Here is a 26,945-nt window from a genome sequence, read left to right on the forward strand (position 1 = left end):
CATCTGGCTGAGGTAGTCTTTGTTAGATTTCTCCACTGCAAAGTTACTCAAGTTTTGTTCCCTTTCTGTGCTGTGGTTTTGAAAGGAAGTTACCATGTGTAGCCCACACTTCGGGAAAGGAAGTACTGCTTCACTTCCTTGGGGTCAGAGTATCTGCATAAAATACTTGGAATCCTTCTACAGAGCAGATCTGTCTCCCATTCATCTACTCAGTGATTTATTAGTATCAGTATTAACTGATGCATACTTATTTTATACCTTATGTTATAATTCAATACTGCTTTATTTTGTTGTTCAAATAATCTCATTTTTGGCCATTGGGAACACTTTTATTCACTTCACTCCTGTGTCCCTTTGACATACTTTCTCAACATAGGTGGTGTTTTTTTTATTTTTCCTTGCACTTGTTTATTTTCTGGTGTTGCGCAATGCACCAGGCTCAACTTCTAAGTTTTCTGCCCTGTTCTATAATTAGTATTTCTCCAAAGATCCTTGAATCCTTTGGTTGGCAAATGGTATTAGAAACCAAGATATGGGTACTAGGTACAATACTTGGTACTCTGGTATCTTTGCATGTAGAACCTCTAAGCTAACAGTGCGAAAATATGTATATGTATATTAAACCATATATGCATACATATCTATACATATTTCTCTGTGTGTCTGATATAGTGTGGGTATTTGTTCCTGCCCAAATATCATGTTGAAATGTAATCCCCAGAGTTGAAGGTGGGGAGTGGCAGGAGGTGTTTGGGCCATGAGGGCAGATGTCTCATGGCTTGGTGGTGTCCTCGTGATAGTGCATGAGTTCTCTCAAGACTGGGTTAAGTGCGTGTCACCCCTACCCCACACTCACTCTATCTTACCCCTGCTTTTGCCATGTGACGTGTGAGCTCCCTCTTTTCCTTTCACCATGAGTAAAAGCTTCCTGAGGCCTCCCTAGAAGCAGATGCTAGCACTGTGCTTCCTGTGCACCCTACAGAACTCTGAGCCAATTAAATTCCTTTTATTATAAATTACCCTGTCTTAGGCATTTCTTTATTGAAATGCAAAAACAGCCTAACACACTATCCACCTGTATTGATATTAAACTAAGCAGGAGTCCATACTCATGTCTGCTATTCTAATCTGCTACCACACAGTTCATTCTAGCCGCCCCCTCTTGATTTCTGAAACCTCTCAAACAGTGAGAAAACTGGTTCTAATCATGTCATTCATTTACTTAATTATTCTATTCCAGTATACATGTATGATGGCTTCAGACCTCTTAAACCAAACTTCCTTGAGAAGCTGTTTTACCAACCAGAGTACAGTGTTTATATACAGTTTCTTTTGCCTTTAGTGTTCAGGGACTCTAATTTCGTTTATCTTAGACCTGCTGTGATATTCTATATGTCTCTTACAACGTGTTTTGGATTTTCTATCACCTTCCTTTCTGTGATTCAATCTAGCCTGTCTCTGATACTTGATGTTATAATCGCTTCCTTTCTGTCATGCATGATCTATTAAATTATTTACTGAATTCATAATTGAACTCAACTTTATTTCATTCTTCAATTCCATAATTTTTATTTAATTTACTTCTTTTGCTGTTCCCTCATAATGTTTTTTTCTCTCTGTTGTTGTATATATTACCATAATTTTTAGCTTTTTCTTTTACAACTACAATATTTAAATTACTTGAGAGCTTGTTTCCCTTGTATTTGTTGCTTATGGTCATGTTGTTCTTTTTGACAAACCCATTACATTTTATGGAATATTATGCATTTTTTATAAAAATAAATGTGTATGGTTTGTAGGTCCTTTTTCGTTTTTCCAGAGTGATATAATTTTTTTTCTGGTAAGTAGATATAGTACAGGCATATCACCTTGATCTAAGCTGTCTTAGTGATAGTTTGTAATCTGGTTTTATCTTTGTCTTAGGGGCCACAAGTCTTTGGGATCTTAGGTAAAATCTGTGCTGATCACAAGGGTTGTTTTCCACTGGCGTGTCCAAAAGTTTATGCTCCTTTCCCCTCATCTCTTCTGGTTTCTGCTCAGCCCTTTGGACTCTTGGTTGCAGCATTTGAGGTTTTTCTCTTGATACCTAATGTGATACCTGCACAGCTTAGTATTAGCAAAAGTCTTCCAGGGGAAATTATATTCAGATCAGATCGTTCCTCATTTCTAGGCATTGTTCCTTTAAGTTCTGATCACAAAGAAGTTCAGAATTACTTTTTTCTCTGCACCCCATGACAGTGCAGCAAGTCCCAGGCCGTTAGTTTCTGCCCAACCACATACCCTGACTTAAGAATTAGAAAAGAACATCAGGTGAAATCCTGAGGTCAATGCAACATTCATCTCAGCATACTTCCTTTCTCACAAGCTCTTGGCCACGAGGATTCTGGCTGTCTTCCCTGATCTCCAATGCCTTAAACAGTCATTTTACTTATTATTTCCATCTTCACTAGATATCCCCTGAAAAATGTTTAGTCTGATACAAGCTTCCTGGTCATAGATGTGAAAGTCAGTCTTACTAATTTCAGAGTTCAGATGGAAATACCTTGTCCTTTCTTAGGAGAGGTTCCCAAGTGAAGGAAAGGGTTAGTTTTAGAAGCAATCATTATTAGTGTTAACTGATAGGAAAAAACTAACATTTTATGAAATAGCTTCAAGAAATATATAAATCTGAAATTTGCTTTCATCCCTATCAAAATGGTAAAAAGAACTCTAAATTTTTAATTAGCATCTAAATGAAGAATTAACAAATAAAGCCTGTGATTTCTAACACCTGTTTTTCTTCTGGTGTGAAAAGGCTCAAGTCTGTAGTCTGTATTCGATAAGAAAAAGAGAGGTTTATATATGTGGAAAAAGAATTTCCAGATATAATTTCATTGAAAGGGGAGATTGGAAACATAGATGCCTAGGAGAAATAATTTTCCCTATTAAGTTTTCAGTCAACAGAGAAAAGGTTTTTCACACGAATTTGGTAAGGTAGGATAATCCACATAATCTGTCTTTATCCAATTATTGTTTGATATTTGACAATAGATTTTGAAATCTATGTGATTATGTCAAACCTCACAACAATGATCATTTTTCAGGTATCTTAAATATTAAAAAAAATCTGTCACGACAGGATTTATGTTAATCATAAAATTCATAGAAATGATTTTTTCTAACTGTGGCCTCTAACATACTTTTAAACAAAGCAGAATTAGGCCATAGCATGTATTAAATACCTGCTTTATGCATAGCCTTTTTCCTAGGTAAATAGGGACCTTACAATTCGGCTGGGGAGATGAGAGTATTACATTTTAAAAGATGGCAGATGTGTGGGCCAGACATTAATAAACTTGGAGTATAGTTTCAGTGCTGCTCTGTGTTGGCTGCATGATAGTGTAATAATTGCTATTTCTGGGTTACTTTCTGTTAGATAAGGTGGTTAGATTAGAAAATTAGCAAGCCTCCTGCAAGTGCTGACATTTTGTTGTGCAATGGTAATGCAGCAAAAAATTAAAAGCTAAAGTACTGAATTTGAACTTAAACTGGGAAATCAGAGAATAGAATGATGTTTGCTTCAACAACAGGGGAGGAAATGATGAAAGACATGTGACCAAGGATTTCAGGTGACTGCAAAATATTTAGTGCTTGGCTTTATAACCAAGCCGAATTTTAATCCAGTAAGCCCATTTTAGCTGGTAATCACCTTTTTTTTTATTTTTTCTGACAACAGTGATGCTAATCTGAGCCACTTTCAATCAAATTGCTTAATGTTTCCATTAAATGGCTTACTGTTTATTATTAGGCTCAGGTATCGTAGAAATGTAAAATGTGTTTCATTGAAGACTAAAACAAAGGTGTTTTAACCCACAATTATTTTATAGAGTAAAAGTTCTAATATTTTCATGATATCTGATATTTTAGAAATATTTAGTGTTTTCCTTTCTAATGAACAGTTTCTAGCACCAGTATTGATCACTGCTAGCTGGAAAATATGATGCTTTCTTTTCAATGAGTCGCAGGTGTGGAAGAGTTCTGGTTAAGCATCCTACTTGATTTACTGTGGCTGGCCCCAACAATTGTGTGATTCTCCACTGGCAATCAGGTAGCAGCATGTGGAAGGAGCTACTAAGTGTGGCAAATAATGTTTGCTACCAGCAGCTGCTCATCATTTTCTTTGACAGATTCAGCCCATGATTAGAGACTATAGCAACATTCCCCATTGTATTGAGCTGTGAATTCATTAAAATAGCTGCCATTGGTAAAAATTTTAAGTGTGAAATAGCCATCTACTTTCAGACCTGGGGGGAAATGAACATGTACAGTGATGTTAATAAAAGAAACAGATATGTTTTGTGAGTTTAGATCCCATATTTCTATAGAACAGAGGGATTCACGTGGTTGAAGAAAGATGTGAGATTTTATTTTCGTCCCTTTGCTTTCCAACAAGTAAAATGTCCCACTAATTGAATAACAGGTTTTGTCTATGCTAAGACCATTTCAATATCACATGGATAGTAGCTGAAAGTCAGATACTAAACATTTTTTTGTGATCAGTAAGAGTCTTCTCTTGGTTACTGTTGAATTATTTTTAAAGAATTCTTCACCAATTATAACCATATTACAGCCGTAGTATGTATATATATTTTTTTATTGTTTGGGCTAGGTTAGTCGTTGTTGATTGAAGGGTACAATATCAGCTAGGTAGCGGGGAAAAAAGCAAGTGACAGAAAGAAGAAAGCATGATGTTAATCAAATCTTAAATATAAAACCTTGTTCTGTTGATAGAAAGGAATAGAAAGATCTCTCTGTGGGAAATCATAAAACCTAGAATCATGGCTTTTCTATCAATACAATGTGAAAACTTCAACAATTCATGTTGTTTCAGAGTTTCAGACCATAGATAAATGAGGCAATGGAAAGGATCATCTGCAAGATTTCTTCCAAACATTAATAGTTGATAATGATGTTAGCAAAAACACTACTGTCAGGGCAGAATCTTCAGATAAGAGACTCATACACTAAGTATGGTAAATGCACCTGATAGCAATAACTTAAGTATACCCTGAGAATGACCCTGCAGGGCAGATGCATCTAAAAATATGCTCCGAGCTAGGTAATCCAGGAGTGGTGAGCCCCAAGATTCATTCCTTGACTATGAGGAACATCTGAGTCCCTAGGCCCTCCCTTAGAATACAGGACCATACAGGGGATGGAGGCGCTGAGTCATGGGTTGAAATGAAGGTTGCCAGGTGGAGGCTGTGATAGGGAGGCGTGGCTATGTGAAAGGCTATATAAACCCCCTGCCTTTCGTCAGTTGCGGGTTTTCTGCTCTGCCTTCCTCTACCGTGTCCTCTTTGTTCTTTCTAGGCCTCCTGTAAAACTGCCTTTCTTGTTAGCTCTGGATTTCTTTTTTGGTCTCTTGAACCTAGTGCCATCTGCAGTGGAGTTGATAGGGATTTACCTATACCACCTCTCGTAAAAGAAATGAAAAAGGAAAACACCAAGAAGATGGCTAGAGGTTAACATAAGATCCTGAAAAGAAGGAGTTTTGTCAGTAGGTATATATCAGAAATAATAGGATATCTGAAAATTAAACTTCGGTTTTCATAATACAAATGAAGCTTGAGGCTCACATGAGTAAATGATGAGGATGAAAGCATGGAATATGAAGATTGCCTGATTAAAGTTGAGAATGGCCAACTCCCAGGAAAGATGCAGTTTCTTGTGCGTTGGGTTCCCGGCCTCCTCAAGCCTTATTCTTCTACCATTATCACACTTTTAAAGGTTCTTGCTCTTTCTTTTTTCTGTAGGAAATTAGATGTCCATCTGTAATCATTCAAATACTTACGGCGCACACAGGTACTATTGCAGATAGGCAATAGTGTTCAAGGTGATGGAACACTGTTTACCATGAGAAGCACCATAAACAAAAATTGCATAAAAACATCCATAAAACTCCAGGTTTCTGTTGGATTGAGGCAGGAGAATAGGGTCTGAAAGTAGAGAATTTAAGGCCAATTAGTGCTAACCTTCTAAAGCTGTGTCAAAAGGAAAACACCTCAGTCTCCAGGCAGGGGACCTAAAGCCAATTAACACTAAAGTGAAACCAAAGAAAAATCCCTGTCTCCCCCCGACCCCCACCTGCTCAAATAGCAAAAAAATCCAAGGTACTGTCTCTAAACTCTCCTGCTTCCCCCATGTGTCAGAGAGAAAGTGACCTGGATTAGCCACGGGGTATGCATAGGCCGTCTCTTCCTCTGCATGGGGCCCCAGTTTATCTCATCGTCTTATGAGCCACAGAACAAATCCTTCATCCAGAAAAGGGGTAGCCAACAGGGGCCTCAAAAGGAGTCCAGAAAACTTATAACCAGAAAACTTTGTAACCATGCTCTTGAGCGGCTCGCTGGTCCACCTGGACTCTGTGGAGGGGGCTCACACTTTCATCTATGCTTTGGCTGCTTGCTTCCCGTGTTTCATTTGTGTGTGTGTGTGTGTGTGTTTTTGTTTGTTTTTTTGTGATGCAGTTACACTCTGTGGTCCAGGCTGGAGTGCAGTGGTACAATCTCAATTGACTGCAACCTCTACCTCCCTGGTTCAAGCAATTTTCTTGCTTCAGCTCCCCAAGTAGCTGGGACTCTGGTCATGTATTACTACCTTCTTTGCTCAAAACACCAAAGACCTGGACAACTGACTCAAGGCCTTTTTTCCCATAACAGAATGAGGACGTGATCTTACTAGCATAACTACTTTATATGCTAATATTAACAAGATTTAAACACCTTTAAATAGATGTTTAACACAAGGCAAGTCTTTTCTGCTTCTTAAAAAAAACTAGGAAAAGTTACTGTTAACTCTGTAGTGAGTGGGTACAGAATGGAATTAATCTGTTTGAAAACGAATCACTCTAAGAAACATTGACTTGTTATCAGTGCAACTCTGTTTTTGTTTTAAAGATACCTATTTAAATATTTTATAGTTACATGCCTTTTAGTGTTTATAAAGATGCCCCCAAAGAAATCATTTCTTTAATATGCTGTTGTATAGTATAAATACCTATGGGTAACAGTGAAAACACCAGGGTAGTTTTGAAGCTTTACATCCAGTGTTTGCCCCCACATCCTTAGATTAAATTGGTATTTTTAGCTAATTTTGGGAGATGTCAACTTTTGTAATACTTGGGCAATGGCCCTGACTGACGAGGAAACAAAAAATTGAGCACATTTTCTTTATTCCTCTAGCAGCAGACAGGTACTATGGGTCATTTTAGGACTAGGCTTCATACAGAACCAAATGAAAGACTGCTAGGGAAAAGGCATTGAGATGCTCAAACAATTGAAGTCACTTGGTAAATGCAAGCAAACAACAAAACACGGATACTTTGTAAACAAGCAGGCAACACCATGAAATTGATAAAGATGAAGCTTTAAGCCTAAAGAACTACATTTGTAATTCTAAAATACTAAAGTGTGTGAAATTAAAACTGTCAAATTTGATTGCTTTTAGGAAAGTTAAAAGATGAGAGTAAAATCTTTTAAATCTCTCAGTTGGCGAGTGATTGAGCAGCTGAAATTAAACCAGATGCGGTCAATTTGATCTTTGCAGCTCCCTCACAAAGCCTGTCAGCTGTGATTGGCCAACATCAGAATGTATATCTATGACTTGAGTTTTCGCTCAGATGTGCTGAATTTATTTTCAGCGTCATTTACTTTTGCCGAAGCTTCTCAAATGAAGAAAACACTTTAAGTGACATTTTTTTCTTTTCTTTCAGGTTTTTTTTCTAATTTTTGTTAGGTTCAGGTGGTACGTTAGATAAAGGTTGTTACATGGATAGCGTGTCCCTGGGGTTTGGGGGACAAACTACTGTCACCCAGGTAAGGAGCATAGTATTTGACAGCTTTTTAATTCTCACCCCCCCACCCTCCACTCTGAAGCAACCGCCAGTGATTATTTTTCCTTTCCTTGTGTTTGTATGTAGTCTGTAACCGAGTGAATGAGAAATCACCTCTGAGACAAAGACTAGCCCAAATTACAGGGTGTTTATTGCCGGCGGCCACGGAGGACTCACGTCTCTCTAACCCGTGGCCCCGAAAGGAGGGTGTCAAGACCTTTTATGCCCATAAATCACCTCCTGGGTGGGGGTGGCAGCGAGGGACTTTGGACGTTCCCATTGTTACTTAAGTGGTTCACAGAAGTCAAGCGTTAGTTCACGTGTTGTCTGGGTAGGGTAGAAATTACAGACCTTACTACAAGTTGCAGGGGCCAAAATGGCGTTGGTTTGGACCGCTTGACTGTCATATTAGGGTTACAGAGAGCCGTTTCAACCGAAAGCCGAGGTATGGTCGAGGGATGCAGCTTATGGGGCAATTTCCACGTCACAACTCAGTGTTTAACTCCCACTTATAAATGAGAATATGCGGTACTTTGTTTTCTGTTCCTGCATTAATTTTCTAATGCCAGCACTTCATTAAGTACATGGTCGCTTTTTTCCACTTGCCACAAGTGACAACTTTTGGCAACTGTTTTTTCACTATCAACCACAGGTCAAATTTTTTTCCAGAATTTGATAAAATTTTGCGACCACTTTTCCAGGTTTTGTTAACCAAGTTTCTTCCCAGTTTTTCTCCAGCCCTGGCTAATACTATTCTTATTGATCGTTCACCTATGTGCCAATACCACGTCTTAGATTTTTACTATTGCAGCCTCCCACATCCCCATTAAAAGTTAGCATTTTGAAGCCACAATGCTTTGTTAAGCCCATGGGTCAGTTGGGTAGTTCTCTGGTCTTGTTGGATTACTCTCACCTGTTTACGGTGACGCCAGGTGAAGTAAGCAGCCCTCCTTCTCTGCTTTGTTTGGCTACAGGCTATACTTCTCCTCCATGAATTCTTTGGTCCTGCAACAGGATAACTCCGGTTCCTAAGAGGACAGAGGGATTTTCAGTGTCTTAAAGTGTTTTATGTGACTTGCGTTTGTCATAGCAAGTTACAGAACCAGCCTAGATTCGAGCAATGGAAAACTAACTGCACTTCTAAATGGGGAAGAGCTGCAAAATTGGATTGAAAAAGGGTGTAGTAGATAAAGGAAAGGGGATTTTACAGCCATTTCTTCAATCCACCACAGCAGGAGTGTTTTCTTTGATCTACTTACCAAATTATATACATAAATGTGTGTGTATACACAGGAAGTGTTGTCAGGAATTGTGAGCATCACAGACAAAACACCTGTTTACTTGGAGATCACGTTCTAGTAGGGGGAGCTAGAGCATAAAGATAATCAGTAAGATTATCACAATAGCTGCTGTGAATAAAAACAATGTTAGAAGGATGCCCTGTAGAGCTTGTTTGTGAGCTGAGAACTGAAATAAGCGACTAGCCAGACAAAAGCTAGCAGATTTAAACGGCCTTGCAGGTGCATAGCTTGCCATCATAGGTACTGCAGGAAGGCTAATAGGCTGGGCCAATATGACATACCCAAAAGAAGAGAGGTCAAATGTTTTCCCCCAAATTTCCAACATTCTGGGTTGTGGAGCAAATACCTCACTAAGAGCCTGTATTGACACTATACCTGTAATCTCTCTTAAATAATGCACAATGTTTGCAAGTATTTTTTATTACACAATTGCTAAGTACTGAATATATCTAGTTTACGTGGTGTGGCTATATAGAATGTATGTGATGATTCCTTTTGATACTTTCTGCAAAAGAATGAAAATACCATGACTATAACTTTAATTCCATCTGCAGGAGTGAGGTGATTAATTGCTGTTCTTGTGTTTTTAGCATTTCCTAAAATACACTAAGTATACCTCTTGTAGAATTCTCCCAAATCCTAAATTAAGAAATTAGTTTCCCTTGGCAGTCTTCATTATAATAAAATTAACACTGAAAAATAGCAAACTAGTTGAGGTTTTTAATGTGTAGTAAGCAAACCATTATCCAAATTTCTTCAGCCAGGTGGGTGCCATGTGGCTGTGTTTAATAAATCTGGTTTCTGTTACATAGTTCTCATTTCTACTCCCTCAGGTCCCTTTGGAAAGCTCTCACCCTCGGTTTTCTGAGCTGAAATCATACCAGTGATAGGAAAATAACACTTTTGCTTTTTTATGGAACAATGAAGTATTTCCCATGAAAAACCATATCAGAGAAGCTGGAGGCTTGTTGTATTTTTAAATATCTACAAATGACAAATGTTTGTCTTTGAGTTTAAAATTACTGGAGATACAGAGACATAAAGATTGTCACAAGACTCCTCTTACACCAGTTTCTCATGAAACTTTAAAACTTCATCTCTTTCAAGAGTTGGCAAAAGCTTTAAAACTGAAGGTGACTCCTCGTACCGAAACATATTAGACAATCAGGCCAGCAACCAAAAGAGGGTGGCTTGTCTGCCTTGACGGCTAACCCTGTGGGTATAATTTCCTTTAGTAAGGAAACTTGATCATAGTGTATTTGGGATTTGGATATCTTTTTTCTGCATTCCTGAAAATACCATTTAGATGAACTTAGCTCATTATTTCTCCAACATGGCTATTAAAATCACCTGGGCAGCCCAGATATTGCTATGCAGAAATCTTCCCTCAGATATTCTGATATAATTGGTATAGGCGGAGGCCATTTCTAAATTTCGAAAGGATCCCTGCATCTATTGTTCAGACCAACTGGAGAACTAATCATTGAATACATTTTACTTTAAATTGCATTTTGTTTTTTAATCACATTAATTTTGTTTCTGCATGTACTGACACATTTTAAATCAACATTTTGTTACATGTACTCAGATGATCTTTAACGATAATAGGTTATTAATAAGTTAGGGTGTGTGAGCTAAGCAACCACATGACAGTGTAAAGGCATGTATGCTGCAATGTGCTTTGCATATGAATTGCTTCAACTAATTATATTTTAAGAGTGTAATTATAGCAGCCTGGGGAAAAATAAAGTTAGTTCCAGGTCGTATTGTAGCATCTTCAGGCCTTAATTTGTTTAGTTTGGAAAATATGAATAAATGTATGCCCCTTTGGGACTGGCCAAATCAGATAGTGCCATATTTTATTATTCAGCTCCTTTGAGTTCTAATATTAAATGTTAAAACCAAAGGACATTGTATGCAAATTGGGATAACTTTGTTTTTTAGATCTTCCATCTAGATTGTAAACAAGTGGTTCTTGTTGGCTTCTATATAGGTTAGTCAGATTACATTTTTTGTCAATTAAAACAAGTATATACTGCATACATATACATGTGCATGGACACCAGTGATAGTTAATTGAAATTTTATAGTGAGCTTCTATATTGGAGACTTCTAAGATATGACCACTGAAAAGCACGAATACTACAGTACCTCCAATAAATGATGTCATTGAGGGCAAGGTGAATAATTCTTCTATGTGGCATTAAGGAAAAAAATGCTCCTGATTTAAAGTACAGTGGTTATTGCTAAAAAGTGCTTAGAGTTAGAGAAAACGCTAAATTGTATTGAACACTTAGTATGTAGCAGGCATTGTCAAATTCCAGAAACCACAGTTTCACACTTATTATTCTTAATCTACATAGGGAGAGAATTAGGTTTAGAGAAGCTAATCCACTTCCCCAAGGTCACAAAATAGATAGTAAGATTCAGGGTCTCCTCTTCCAACAACACAGCGTCACTAAAGATCTAGTCTGAAAATAACTTTATTTTCAAAATAAAATGTACGAAATTTTGCATAGGGTTTCACAGTAACCCAAAAGAATACTTAGATCAGACTGAGTTCTTAGAAAGCATTCTGGAGCAGATGGATACGATTTCTTTTAAACGCCTAAAATATATCTGCCTGAACATCATGCAAAGGATAGTGTTTGCCAATTTGTGTAGGCAACTGAATTACATAAAGAATCGGAGGATTTTAGAGTAAAAGAATATTTTAAATCATTAAGCCTAGCTTTTGAAATGAGGAGCTTAGAATCTAGGGAGGCCAATGCACTTGTCAAAAGTCAGAGTAGCAATTCATGGTAGAGACAGTACAGTGCTCATATGTCAGGACCTGCTTTCAGCAATGCCATTATTTAAAGTGCAAAATATAAATTCTATGCATGTGATAACTCAGTAAAAGGTAGTTAGAGATATTATTGGCATTTTTCTAGAGAAATTGTCACTGAGTCACTGGTATTGTGATAGATTATTAGGAGAGGGAAGACAAATACCAGATTATTGCTTTATCCTACTGCTTTTTGAGTGTGAAATTTTGATATCCAAGACCACATTTGGCAATATCTAGAGATATTTTTGATGGAACTGGAGGGAGGTGCTGCTGGCATCTAGTGAATAGAAGGCAGGGATACAGTTATACAACCTGCAGTCAGTGGAATGGCCTCCCTCCCCCTACATGCGCACACCACAATCAAACATTTGGCCCAAATATCAATAGTGGTAAGGATGGAAAATCCTTGAGTGCTCCAATACAACACCATTAAGGTCTGGACTAGGGCAGTAGCAGTGAGCCTGAGTTCAAGTTTCATTCATTCGTTAAATATTCGTTGTGGATCTACTCTCCTTTCAATGACTGCGACCTGCTCCTAGTTGAAAGGGTGAAGAAAATATGGTCAAGGAAGCCCTGTCCTCTCCTGGCTCACGGCATAGTTGAAGACACTGATGAGTACCGAGCTAATTCTAGATACTAAGAGGATTCGCTTGGTGGAAGCATGTGCAGTGATGGGAACACACGGTGAGCCTCTTTACAAGAAGCTTGTGTTCTGCCATGGAGGAAGACATTAAACTTTCTTACTTAATGACAATTGATCTATTTGTAGTGATTCTCACTACCTCATAAGGTATTACAACAGCAAATAATGGGGTGGCGTGTAAATTTGTTGTTTCTCATTTCCATTGAAGAAGTTACACGAAGTATAATTTCAAGGCAAACACAAGACGGGTCCTCTAGTTTGATGGAACATCATGCACGAAAACAGAGTTAGAAGAAGAAGGGAAGAACAGGATTGCAACCAAAACATAGAGAAAGTTGTGGGTGGGGAAAGGGAGATGACCATGTTGGTATGGCAGGGTCATTCAAGGATTTCGGACCAATCATTATTAATCCAGCCATGGAATAAATCCCCTGGAAGTACTGGTCCATAACATAACAGCATCCACAGATCCCAGTGGAAATCGCTCATAAAAATGAAAGAAGCAACACTAAATGCCGCTGTGCTTTCTGAATGTTACAGGGATATGGTTAGAGTTATGGATTCAGATACCTTCCTTGGGGTAAAATACCCCATCCCCTGATACTATTTCACAGCACCTTTTTGGAAACACTGCAGTGGCTATGAATTCACTTATTGGTTACTATGCTCACTACCTTCATGACAGGATCATTCCTATCTCAAACCTCCTCAGCATCACACAATACGCCCATGTAAAAAACCTGCGAATTTATACCCCAAATCTAAAAAAAAATTAATAAACACAGTATCTTGATGACAACAAAACAAAGACAAAGAACCCCTGAGTTTTTAAGCCTGCCTTCCATGAAGTGATGGACACTCACTCCCCTCACCACTGCTGAAACAGAGAAACTGTGGTTCGGTTTCAGTGCTCCTAAGTCAGCTGTGCCTCCTGACCTGTTTCCATTTCCATGCTTATCTGGGGTCCTGGAAGGCAGAAGGGATCTCTACCCTCCAGAGAGAGTCACTGTCCTAAACCACTAGTGTATGTGGCCACGTTAATGTCCTGGAGCTCCATGTCGGATGAGAAATTTTAAAAACAAACTTTTAAGACATTAGAAAAAGTGAATGTGGCATTGTGATGAGTTGTGGCCTTTTCAAAAGACGTTGTAAATTGCAAAGAAAGCTTTGCAGCTTTTTCTTTAGAGATTATACCAACTGAAAATCAGATTAGTGTGTTGTTTTGTTTTGATTTTTTGGTCCATCTTATTTTCTTATGAAAATTTGTTTGACAGAGCAATGGTATCCCTCTGATGACATGGCATTTATATGAAGGATCATGCCTTTCCCAGGGATAGTAATCAAAAGGCTGAAAAAAAAATAAGATAAGGAATTAGTGATACACGAAGATTGCTATGTCTTTCTTAAATACATTAGCAACTTTTAATGCAGCCACTAGGTGACAAAATGGCCGAATCAGTGAAGTGTTTAAAATATTTAACGTACAATTTACCTGTGACATGATTATGCAGTGAATTAAACATTTGTATATAAAAGCAAAATGGAACAAGCACAGATATTGAAATCTAACCCAATTTTTTAAAAATTCAGTGTCAGGATCAGACTTAGACGTTTGGCAATCTGTAGCATGGATGCCAAAAAATCTACATGAAAACCCTTGGTTGGAACGCTTCACACTTTCCACAGAGCAGAAACTAAAATAACTTTTATACATTTCACAAATAAAGTCCTTGAGTTTTCTGCCCATACCCATGAGTATGCGCCTAAAAAATGTTTTTGTAGCAGGTGATCCCTGCCACCACTGTGCTTGGCTGAGTTCACAGATCTGTAGTAACCTGTAGCTTCCCTGTCACTTCTGTGACTCGCCTCTCCTGCTAAGCTGGTTTTGAATCGACTCAACCTCTCACTTGCCCTTTGCCCAGGTAAGTCTGAGAAAGTTGAGTTTAATTGCTAGTATCTACTTAGTTACTCGAACACTGAATATTGTTGGAGAAATGATGTATAAACTAGGAAACAATACACTATGCTCACTACCTTGGTGACAGGATCATTCCTATCTCAAACCTCCTCAGCATCACACAATACGCCCATGTAAGAAACCTGCGCATTTACACCCCAAATCTAAAAAAAAAATTAGATCGTAGTGACATTAGAAGGACGTTGTTTTCTCAAAGAATGATGTTTCCATTTTGGGTAACTCTTGATAACAAAATTAGGTCTAAACAGCTCATGTATTTTAATACTCTATCTTTTCCTTGATAATCTTTCAAATCCAGTGCAAGCGAAAAGGCAGACTTAAATACTACGATGTAGACGAATTGGACACAACTTCATGCTGAAATTGTTTCTTACCTCTAGCATTTTGAACACTGAATTGACATAGTTAAAATAACACTGATGTGATTAAGAGGATTTTTTAAAATGGCAGTTAACTTACAAGCTACTATAATGACAACCAGGTGTGAAAAAATCAAAACTATTTGCATTTTAGGTTTAAGGGAGCTGTAATTCGTGATACAAGTTTAGTGAATATCTCCAAATTTCTGAGGAACTACAAATAGTTGCTTGTCATATCACTTGCCATTTTAATGATACACAAACACAGGCAGTTGATGACTTTATCTTCAGAGAAAACTATATTGGTAAATACAGAAAACTTGAATATCTTCTAGGTTATAAGTTTTCTTTGAATTTCCTTATATACTTGGCGTATGTATTTTAAGGTAACTAAGTTTCCCCTATCAAATTGGAACCCTAATGGTTCCTGGTTTACAATGGAAACTGAGTTGGCATATTTAAAATGTAAAAGTGTCAAACTGCCAAAGGCATCTTTAACACACTGGACAAGAGTAACTGAAATTGGGCAGAGCAAGCAAATGATTCCATGGTTCATCAAATCACTAAATTTCCCTGTTTGAAGATTTGTAAACAAAATTCATAATCAAAAATGTCCTCCTTGTAGATGAAACATATAAGACCACATCTTTTTTTAGGATAATTAATGTATCGCTTGTTAAAAGCATAAGCTTAATGCCATGAGTTAATTCAAGAAGTACAAGTCGAGTGCTTATTATATGGCTCAACGTGTACCAAACGCTCTGGATGTATTAGGGAGGACGACAGTCATTGCCTTCTAAAGTGTGTGAGCCGAAACTCCAGATTCTAATTTCAGATTTATCAGAAAGTGACTGTGGGTCAGAGCTGGATGCAGAAAAGCTGTCCAGGACCAAACGGTTAATAGCTCAAAAGGGTGTTTCAACTGGTGAACGAAAAAACACATACTTTTACAAAATGGCAAACCAAGACAACACAACAGCCAAAGAAACAAGGTGTCCTTGGAACACAGTGTGTTTGCTTCCACTTGGCACTTTCTGCATCAAAAGACCCCCAGAGGCCTCCAAAAGTGGAGGGAAATGGCGAGTCAAGTGGAATGAAATGACAAAGTTAGATCCCATTTCTCAGGTGTGCACTCCCAGGGATCCCATCCACTCAAAAACTGAAATGGATGCTCTATGATACAGCTCAGTCCAGGCAATCTGATTTTGACATATGCTCAGGAGATACTTTGTTAATGTGGAGACCACCCACAGGAAGGAATTATTCAAATTGGGTTCTGATAAGAATTAGGCTCAGTAGAGTGGCTTTGGCGGAGGTAAAGTGGACCAGTCTGTATCCTAATCCCTGGACATCCCCAGACACCCCTTCACGCTTTCCCACTTTAGGTAGCTCCTCTTTGGCTTATACGAGAGATGAATGAAGGTGACCTTTCCACTGTAAAAGTGTGGAGCCCAAAGGATGAGAATAACTACTTAATTCTTTAGTACATGGTAAATTATGTAAGAAACAAAAAAGAAGTCCTTCTGGCTCTTGGATGGCTGCTGCTGTTGTCTTCTTTCCTGAAGACACCAGCTCTATCACTTGCTAGATGAGTGCACTTAACCAAGCTGTCTAACCCATTTAAGCTTCAGTGACCTCTACAGAATGGGGGTAGTAATAGTACCTGTCTCCTAGGATGCTTCAAAGAATTGAGTAAATATAAATTGCTTAAAAGAAAGCCTAGCACACAGTAAGTGCCCCAACAGTGTCATGTTTTCCCTATGACACCAAAGGCATGTGCTGCATCAAGGAAAACTAGTATCGTTGGAAGATGAGGGAAAAACCAGCATTAGTATTCTGCTCTTGTCTTTGAACTAAAATTTTTAAGTTCACGGTGATGAAATAGCTTTGACAGAGGAACAGACTCTGGCAATAAAAGGATATGCTGAATTCCAAACCTTGCTTTTGCATTGCAAGACCTCCTAAGCCGGGATGATTCAGGGTGTGGGATTTCACCATAAGTTGATACTATAGGGTTGGGCAGGTTGTAGGAGATAGTTCTATCTGGAAAGAAAGCAAAAGGATTTCTGCTGAAAAGGAAGGTGGGAGTGCAAGGAGTGGTAGTTGAATATCTAGGTTAAGTGCCCAGAACTGGACCTAGAGAGAAGACCCGGTACGCTCCATGCCTTTGAGACTTAATGAAAGGCGAATGTGAGCAACAAACTGTATCGAAGCCCTCCAGTGAGGGCACCACCTTTGTACAATTTCCCAGATGGCATGAAAGCCATACAAAGTACATGGGAAAGCTGGTCTTTTAGGAAAAGTTTTGAAATAATGCCCTGAGTTCAAGCCCTTTGATGGGGTTCGGCTCTGTGTCCCCATCCAAATTTCATATCAAACCATAATCCCCTCATGTCAGGGGAGGGGCCTGGTGGGAAGTGATTGGATCATGGGGGCAGATTTCCCCTTTGCTGTTCTCTTGATAGTGAGTTCTCTCAAGACCTGGTGGTTTAACAGTGGCAGTTTCCCCTTCACTCTTGCTCTCTCGTTTGCCACCATGTAAGATACGCCTTGCTTCCTCTTTGCCGTCTGCCACGCTTGTAAGTTGCCTGCAGCCTCCCCAGCCATGTGAAACTTTAGTGAGCCAATTGAACTTCCTTTCTTTATAAATTATCCAGTCTCAGGTGGTTTTATATAGCAGCGTGAAAACAGAGTGATACACCCCTACAGATGGCATTGTCAATTATACCTGGAGTTTCCATGTGCTTTTGGCAGGAAGACGGCAAGGTGCACACACAGCTGATGATCTGCAGAGGCCTGAGAGTAGGACAGGGGCCTTCAGGGAGTGGGGAGCTTTTCACTGGAGGCAAATGACTAGAAATAGTAGAAGTGAGTGCTAGACAGTGGCCCTCCTAATCAAGAGGAGGCATGATCAACCACTCTAAGGCAGACTCCATAGCAGGGTACCTCAAAAGTTCAGATCATTTACACTGATTTATAAACAAAGGATCTCACTTGGTCACTCGGGGTGAAGTGTAGTGGTGTGATCATAGCTTGATGCAGCCTTGAACTTTAGGGCTCAAGGGATCTTCCCAATTCAGCCTCCTAAAGCTCTGGGATTACAGGCTAGATCACTCACTTCAGAGAGGATGCTAGAGGGACCAGAGAATGACTTTACACACATCATTGAGATTTTCCAGTGTTTTTTCACCCTGCCATCCTCTTGAGAAAAAGGGAAATGAAAGAAACAGACTCTACGGAAACAGGAGAGATGACTTTGACCTGGAAGGAATTGTTGCTTTGAAATGGTTCATGTTAAGTCATCTTGCAGGCTCCCATCTCCATCTCATGGGTTGTTACTGTTGGTCTCCAGAGCAAGCTACAGAATTTTTTTTTGCTTTCGAATCATTTTTAAAAACAGCTTTTGCTGATGATTTCAATTAGAGCAGGATTGAAATCTGAATCCCTTATAAATGCATGAACACAGGAGGCTGAGGCAGGATCACTTGAACTGGGAAGCGGAGGTTGCAGTGAGCAGAGAGCACACCACTGCACTCCAGCCTTGGTGACAGAGGGAAACCTGTCTCAAAAACCCACTAAGGAGTTTTTGCATTCTTCAGCCCTTGCTAATGCAGCCACCACCATCTCCCTTCCCCAGCAGGTCCCTGTCTCTGTCTGTGGAAGCCCCATGTGTAGGACTCACCCTTCAATTGGAAGCTTCTGCAAACCTAACAAAGTCCCTCGTAAAGCCAAGTTATCCTTGAAGGGGAGTTCTAGTTTTGTCTCATTTTGTCTCCTACAGGGTGATGAGTACTAAGTGAAAGCTGACTGATTCAGGAACCATTCATTTTGTTTTCTGAGATACTAGTCATTTATTACGAATATGTAGCTTCCCTTGAGTAACTTCTCCTTGAGGGTTAGGGTGCCACAGAACATTTAGAATTAGAAACTTAATTTCTACCCTAATCTTACATATAAACTAAGGCCCGAGAAACCTAGTGACTTGAAGGTTAGATTGTAAATGGTGTAGCAGAACCTCAAAGGCGTTCTCATGGTTGTAGCCCAAAGCAAAGATACACACTTTAAGGCACATTAGTGGAAGTGGCTTAAAAATACACAAGCTTTCAGAACACACATTGGGTTGAGAATTCCATTAATCAACATCCATTATGAGGTCATTACCTGAGAATATTCATATGCACAGGTCAACACCTACAGGAAGATTTTGACCAGAGTTAGGCTTACCTTCTGAATGCATGCTTTCCTAAGGTAACAACCACTATCAAAAATTGAATAAAGAGTTTACTCAGTTTGGGGCCCAGATGAAAATGAGAGGAAAAATGCCTGGCTTAGCTTCTGTTCTGAAGAGGGAAAGAGATTTGATTCATAGGTTCACAAAAGCTTACTTCATTGCAGAAGGAAAAGTGCTTCCAGTTGAGAATTTCTAGGTTTATTGGAGTTTGGTGAAAGTAGATGCTATTGATGTAAGAGGTTAATGTCTGTCACAGTCTAGGTATTTTGCAATGACTTTCTTCACAGCATGTTCATTTTAAGAGTAAAGAGGTCTTTATGGTTCATGGAAGTTTAATGAGGATTACAATAGCCCCCCAGATACTTACAAGTCATTTAAATAACCCTAACCTCTGTTTATCACGAGAGGGAGCTTGGCAATTTTAGGTATTATACACATTCTTTTGAAAACCACCGTTTCCACAGGCTTTTCAAATTCTTTCCTACATACTGCAATTTATACATTGTGGTGTAGCATGTGTTGCTGTGGAAATGCCCTCCATTCTGTTACTCAGACACATAAAAGAGAATCCTTGCACTCTGTTACGTGTCTTTACATACATGTATTCCATGTGTAAGATTATGCAGTATTTTTATTTTGGTGTCTGGCTTATTTCACTTAGCATAATGTTCTTGGTGTCTGGCTTATTTCACTTAGCATAATGTCCTCCAAGTCTATTCGTGCTGTAACAGATGAAAGGTTTTCCTCCATTTTTAAGGCTGAATTATACTCCATTTTATCATATTTTATTTTTGTTAATTAATGGGTATTGAGGTGGTTTCTGACTTGCCTATTGTGGATAGTGCTGCAGTGAACATGAGCGCGCAGATATCTTTGTGAGGTTGTGATTTTTATCTCCTTTGGGTATTATCCCGGTGATGGCTTGTTGGGTCAAAGGGTAGTAGTTTATTTCAAATTTCTTTAGGGATCTCAGTATTGTTATCCATAATGGTTGTGTCAATCTAAATTTCTAGCAATTGTATTTGTGACTTCTCTTTTCTCCACATTCTTGGTAATAAGTACTGTTTTGATAACAGTCATCCTTAAGACTGTGAGGTAACATTTCATAGTGGTTTTAATTTGCACTTCTCTTATGATAATATTGAGCACATTTTCATATTGGCCCTTTTAACATAATCTTTGGAGATGTGTCTGTTGGATTCTTTGCCTGTAATAAAGAATTTTTAAAATTTTAAATTCAGAGTATATGTACTTTGGTACAGGGGTATTCCTTGCATAATGGTTGGGATTCAGCTTCTAGTGTACCCGTCACACACAGTACCCAGCAGGTAAATTTTAAACCCTCGTTCAGTGCCCTTAAAAGTCCCCATGGTGTATTCTCTTTATATCAGTTTAGCTCCCATTTGATGTGATCTTTGATTTTTCTGCTTCTGGGTTAGTTCACTTAAGATAGTGACCTACATCTCCATGTTGCTACAGAGGGTATGATTTTGTACCTTTTTATTGCCCCACAATATTTCATGGCATATATATACACCAGATTTTCTTCATCCAATCAACTGTTGATGGACACTTAGGTTGGTTCTATAACTTTGCTGTTCTAAGTAGTCTATGCCCATTTGTTGATTGGATGTTTCTGCTGTTGAGTTGCAGGGGTTCTTTATAAGTCATGATTGAGGATATCAGATGTAATTTGCAATTATCTCCCAGTCTTTAGGTTGCCCTTTCATTTTGATGGTTTCCTTTGCTATACAGAAACTTTTCGGTTGGATGTAGTAACATTTTTATTCTATAGCCTCAACTTTTGGTGTAATATAAAAAATGCATATATATCATTGCTAAGGAGGTTTACCTTTTTGATTTCTAAGAGGTTTATGGATTCAGGTCCTATAGTTACATCTGTTATCCATTTTGAGTTAATTTTTGTGTGCAATGTAAGATTATGGGTCAGTTTTATTCTTTTACATGTGGAAATGCAGTTTTCTCAGTGCAATTTATTGAAGAGACCATCCTTTTCCCATTGTGCCCTCTTGATGCCTTTGTCGAAAATAAGTTAAGTTTGAATTTATTTCTGGGCTTTCTATTCTGTTAGTCTTTATTTCCATATTTATGGCAATAAAATGATTTTGATTACCATGAAATCTCTTAATAGAGATTTTAATCAGGAGGTATGATGGATCTAACTTTATTGTGCTTTCTCAGTATTGCCTCAGGTACCTGGATTTTTTTGTGGTTTCATACAAATGTTAGGATTCTTTTTTTTCTGTGCAGAATACAGTTTGGAATTTTAATAGGGATTATGTTAAAGCTGTGTAGTGCTCTGGGGAGAATGGACATGTTTACAATATCCCCATCCATGAACATGGAATATACTTTGAATTATTTACATCTTCAATTATTTTCATTAATATTTCATGGTTTTCAATGTACAAATTTTCTATTTTGTGTTGGGGATTTTTATTAAGTAGGTTTTAGCTGCTCTTATCATACAAAAAGTATGTGAGGTGATGGTTATGTTAATCCACTTCAGTGTAGTAGCCACTATACTTCCTATATGTATCCAATAGAACACCATGTTGTAAACCTCAAATATATACGATAAAATTTATTTTTAAAAAATATAAGCCTTGGAGATATACCTTATTTAGCCAATAACTTGCTGTCCTTTTATCTCCAAACACCACCTTCTGTTAAACATGTTGGCTATAAAAAATAGTATTGAAAACAAGGCAAAGAAGGAATTAAGTAAAAATGCTATCTTCTGAAAAATCAACCAAAAGGGCCTAAAGAATATATAAAATGGTAAGTGATGTTATTGAGCCAATCTTTGTTAGCTACTTATCTCATCTTACAGTTTTGAAAGTTTTTAAAGTTTACCTTGCAAGTGCTTCAGAATCATTGGGAGGGATTAAAAGTCATGCCAAGCACCATACTTTGATCCTGTGACTTCAGTATGTGTGTGGTGGTAGGGCCCCAGAATTTTTTTCTAACAAGTCCCAGGTGATGTTGACGGTGCTGATCCAGGCATCAGATTTGAAAACCACTGTTCCTAGCATTATTTTAAGCACTTTTAAAAACTGGTAAATTGTTAGGTATATTTTACATTTTAACCATTTTCACGTATACAGTTTAGTGACATTAGTAACATGATTGTGCAACTATGACCACCATCCATCTTCAGAACTTTCTCATCCAAACTGAAACTCTGTACCCATGTATCAGTAACTCTGTTCTCTTCTTCCCCACAGACCCTGGCAACCACAATTCTAGTTTGTCTCTATGAATTTGACTATTACAGGTATCTCAAAGTAGAATAATATATTTGTTTTGTGAGTGGCTTACTTTCTTTAGCATAATATCTTTAAGGTTTGTTCATGTTATGGCATATGTCAGAATTTTCTTCCTCAAGGCTAAATGATACTCTATTGTATGTACATACCACATTTCATTTATTCATTTGTACACTGATGAACATGGGGTTGTTTCTATCTTTTCTGTACTGTGAATGATGCTGCTATGAACACAGATGTACAAAAATCTGAGCCTTTAATTTTAATTCTTTGGGAATATACCTGGAAGTAAAATTAGAAACATTTTATAGGTATGATTATACTTCTACTTTAGAAAAACATATGCTGTTATCCCCACTTTAAGTACAAGGAAACGGACATCCAGAATTCACCAAATTATGTTGAAGTCACATAGCTGATAAGCAGACCATGGATTCCAGTGCAAGCAGGCTGGTTCCAGGGCTCAGGCACCTACCTGAGGAAAGCAGTTCTTTTTTTGCTTGGAAAATTCCCACAATTGATGCAGATATTAATTGTCTATAATAAGAGTGGAAGTAACTACCTTTTAATCCCATGCTAGCCATTATTTTTAAATCAAACGTAAGAAATAAGTTAAAAGATAAATAGTCCATCTAGTTTAATTTATGCCCTATTTCTGAAACAGAGTAGTTAAAAGATAAATAGTCCATCTAGTTTAATTTATGCACTATTTCTGAAACAGAGTAGGCTAAACTATTTCTAAAATCTACCAGTTGGAGGGAAAACCTATTTCCAGTTGCCCAAACAGTACCACTCTGAGCAGCAGAAATGACAATTTCACAGTGGAGTAGAAGTGTCCCTAAATAATCAAAATAGAAGAATTGGCCCTTTGTCATACACTCAGTTTTCTGTGTAATTAAACCAAACCATCCACTGAGAAATTTCCATAGTAGTGTCTGCATGCTGTTAAGTTAAATTGTCATGTGGCATGAATCAGAAGCCATGAAGGGAATATTTTAGGAAAAATCCAGCACAGTACATATGACGCAGTATAACAGAACCATGTGGGTGAGAAAAACCACATGGGGCCCAGTGTAAGAGATAAGATTTCTTTTTCTGGAATTCCTGTTTCTTTTCTGTGGACTGCCTCCATGCATCTCTAAGATTCAGAGGCTTAGCGTATATGACAGTACACCTCAAGTATGAGAGAAATTGTGATAAAATATAACAAAACTTACCATTCTAACCATTTTCAAGTGTACGGTTTAGTGACATTGATTGTAGTCACATAGTTGTGCATCAGTCACCATTATCCATCTTCGAAACTTCGTCATGATCCAAGCTGAAACTTTATACCCATGGATCAATAACTGCTCTCTCCTCCCCACAACGTTAAATGGTCAAAAGAAGTGACCAACAAGTAAATTCATGACCACTGCAGTTGGTTTCTCTAAAAAGATGTTGAGAAATACACCATATCAACTATGAATATTTTACATGTATTTTAAAGCTGTACATTTATTCTTGAGTTATATTTGGGATGGATGCACATTCCCTGCCTTGCCAGCATCAGTGCTAGGCGAATGGTGGCAGATCCTTACAGCATCATTGTGTTGGCAATGAAAAGCCAACCTTTAGGTAAAAGAGACATAAAAGATGAAAGTGTATGAATAGTGCACGTTTCCACTCTTTGATCTAGTTTGAGTCTTGCATGTAATGACTCCTAGGAATCTAGAGAAGGATGTATATCTTTCGATTTTCCTGCATGTGGTAATCTTGTATATATTTGAAGACCCCCTACATATGTGTTCCCCATCTCTAGTTTTCTATGTTGTAACCTAAATGGCGCCATCTCTTCCAGTTTCTTCCTTTCTCCATTTTCAAACTACTGTAAAGAACTATCCAAGACTGGGCAACTGATGAAGAAAACGGGCTTAATTGACTCACAGTTCCACAGGATTAACAGGAAGCATGACTGGGAGGGCTCAGGAAACTCAAAATCATGGTGGAAAGTTGAAGGGGAAGAAAAAGCAGACACCTTCTTTACATGGTAGCGGGGAAGTACCACACACATTTAACTATTGGTGTGAGAAGTCACTATTATGAAAACAGCAAGGGGGAAATTCACCCTTATGATTCAGTGACCTGCTATCGAGCCCTACCTCCAATTTAACATGAAGTTTGGGTGGGGACACAAATCCAAACCGTATCACTCCATGAATTTTCTAACTTTCTTATTTGTGGTCCTCTGAAAGAACTGCCATTAGTTAGAAACTCTGCCTAAATGCTTGCTTCCTTAAATTGCCATAAACTACAACCTTACTAGTTCTTTTAGGATAGCTATTTTATGAAAATGGAAACTTGAATTATTATGGGGTACAAGGGTCTCATCACATCTCCTATGCTTCCAGTTTCACGTAAATATTTTTATGTTTATATTTCAAAGGCTGATGACAATGGGTACAAAGGGAAAAAACAAATCAAGCATATGTAATTTCTTGTCTTAACACATTGTTTCCACCTGACTCGTGTTTATTTTTTAATGTTTCTCTTGTATGAGACTTTCAGAAAATTTGTTCTGGTGTTTAGATATAAGGTGTAAGTCTGGATACATTCTGATGGGAGCCTCCATGATACTGTTTCTGCAGCATGAAGTATCTTTTATTAACACTTCATCTTCCTTTCCATATCTAGGGCATGATAGTTTAATATCTGAGCTCAAATGACTCTGTTTGACACATTGATTTCATTGGATGACTCCTCTTACAGTTCTCAAAGTACTTAGATCTTAAATGAATGCAGAATTACAAGTATCACTTACAAAGCTATGTTCTGTAGCAATGTCTCTCTCTGCTAGGGAATCTTAATTATTTCTTGGAGATATACTTTAAAATATTTGATAATTTGAAATCAAGACCATGCCTAAATATTCATGGCATTTCTTCCCATCAGTTGGATTCTTAGTTGGATATAAGAGATACACACTCTATCATTTAGGTAAAATAAGACTGTATTGGAAAAAAAAATACAGGATCTCTGGGGTCTGAAGAATGAATCTTGGTGCCTATCCAGAAACAACATCCCAAATCTTAGAACGGAGCCTCCTGTATACTTGTTAAAAATCTGCTTAGCCCCTCTTCTTTAACTATACTGCTTTATAGGTCAGTTCCATGAAGACTTTGACAGGTGTCTGCAGGTGCTGTCAGGATGCCTTGCCTTGAACTTGCTTGCACAATCTACTTATCACCTGAGAACAAGCTTCTCCACAGCTCCAACTACCTTCAACAACCCAAGGGTGCAGGAAAGCTAATGTCCATGGGACCACCTTCGAGCAATAATCAGAGCATGAATCTTCCTCCCTTTTATTCCCTGGGTACCCAACTGTGACATTTCATTTCACTAAAATTTTCACACAGTCCTAGCAGAAAATATCCTTGTAACTCATCATGGTAGCTAAGTCAGTGGCACATCCCTGTAGTAACTGTATTTCCTTCTTGGCTCTGATTTCTGCCATATCATCCTGTTCCCTGTTGCCTGCTCCGTGGGACAATGTCCCCACAAAAACTACCAGCTCACAAGTCTTTTTTTTTTTCTAGTCTTGTCTTTTGGAAGAACCAACAATAAGAGAGCTTGATTTTCTTTTTTAGTTTACCCCCTGTATTAGTTTATAAGATAGTACTTTCTTTTAGACATTAGTCTAGAAATTGCAGCATGGATTCTGAATTAGCCTAATTTAGTACTTTTGCCTCATTTTGGTCAATGCAAGAGCCTTAATGAACTTTCTTCCCTAACTCATGGACAGTTGGTGTTAAATGCATTGTAACTTTTAAATTTTACAAAACATTCATATGTCTATACAATCACTCACCTGTTTTTACTCGCATTATCTGTTGTATTACTGCCCTTTTAGTATTTTCCTTCTGCTGAGAATACTTTTTACTAATCCTTTTCGTGAAGGTCTGTGGTGACATATGCTTTGAAATTTTCAGTGCAAAATGTCTTCCATTTTCTAAAGATTTTTTTTACTGGATATAGAATTCTATCTTGACTGTCTATATTGACTTATTTTCTTTTAATACTTTTCACAAATGAGAAATAGTTGTTTGGGGTTTCATGGCTTCATTTTGAAAATTTAGCCATTTCTGCTATGAAGTTAATACATATCCTTTTTTTCTGGCTAATTTTAAAGATATTTGGTTTTTTTTTTTTTTTTTTTTTTTTTTTAATTTTTTTTTTTTTTTTTTTTTTTTTTTAGCAGTGTTAAGGTGTGTGTTTTAGTAATCTGTTTGATATTTATAGCTCTTAAGATTGCGGTTTAAGGTATTTCATTAATTTTTGAAAATTACCTGCTATTACATTTTTGAACATGACTTCTATCCCTTATCTTTCTCCTCCTGTCTACGACTAAAGTTACACTATGTCAGAATTTTGCCCATGTCCACTATCTCTTTTAAATTATTT

This window comes from Sapajus apella, unplaced genomic scaffold (assembly GCF_009761245.1).
Source record: "Sapajus apella isolate SASKATOON/1434 unplaced genomic scaffold, GSC_monkey_1.0 scaffold15, whole genome shotgun sequence".
Taxonomy (NCBI): domain Eukaryota; kingdom Metazoa; phylum Chordata; class Mammalia; order Primates; family Cebidae; genus Sapajus; species Sapajus apella.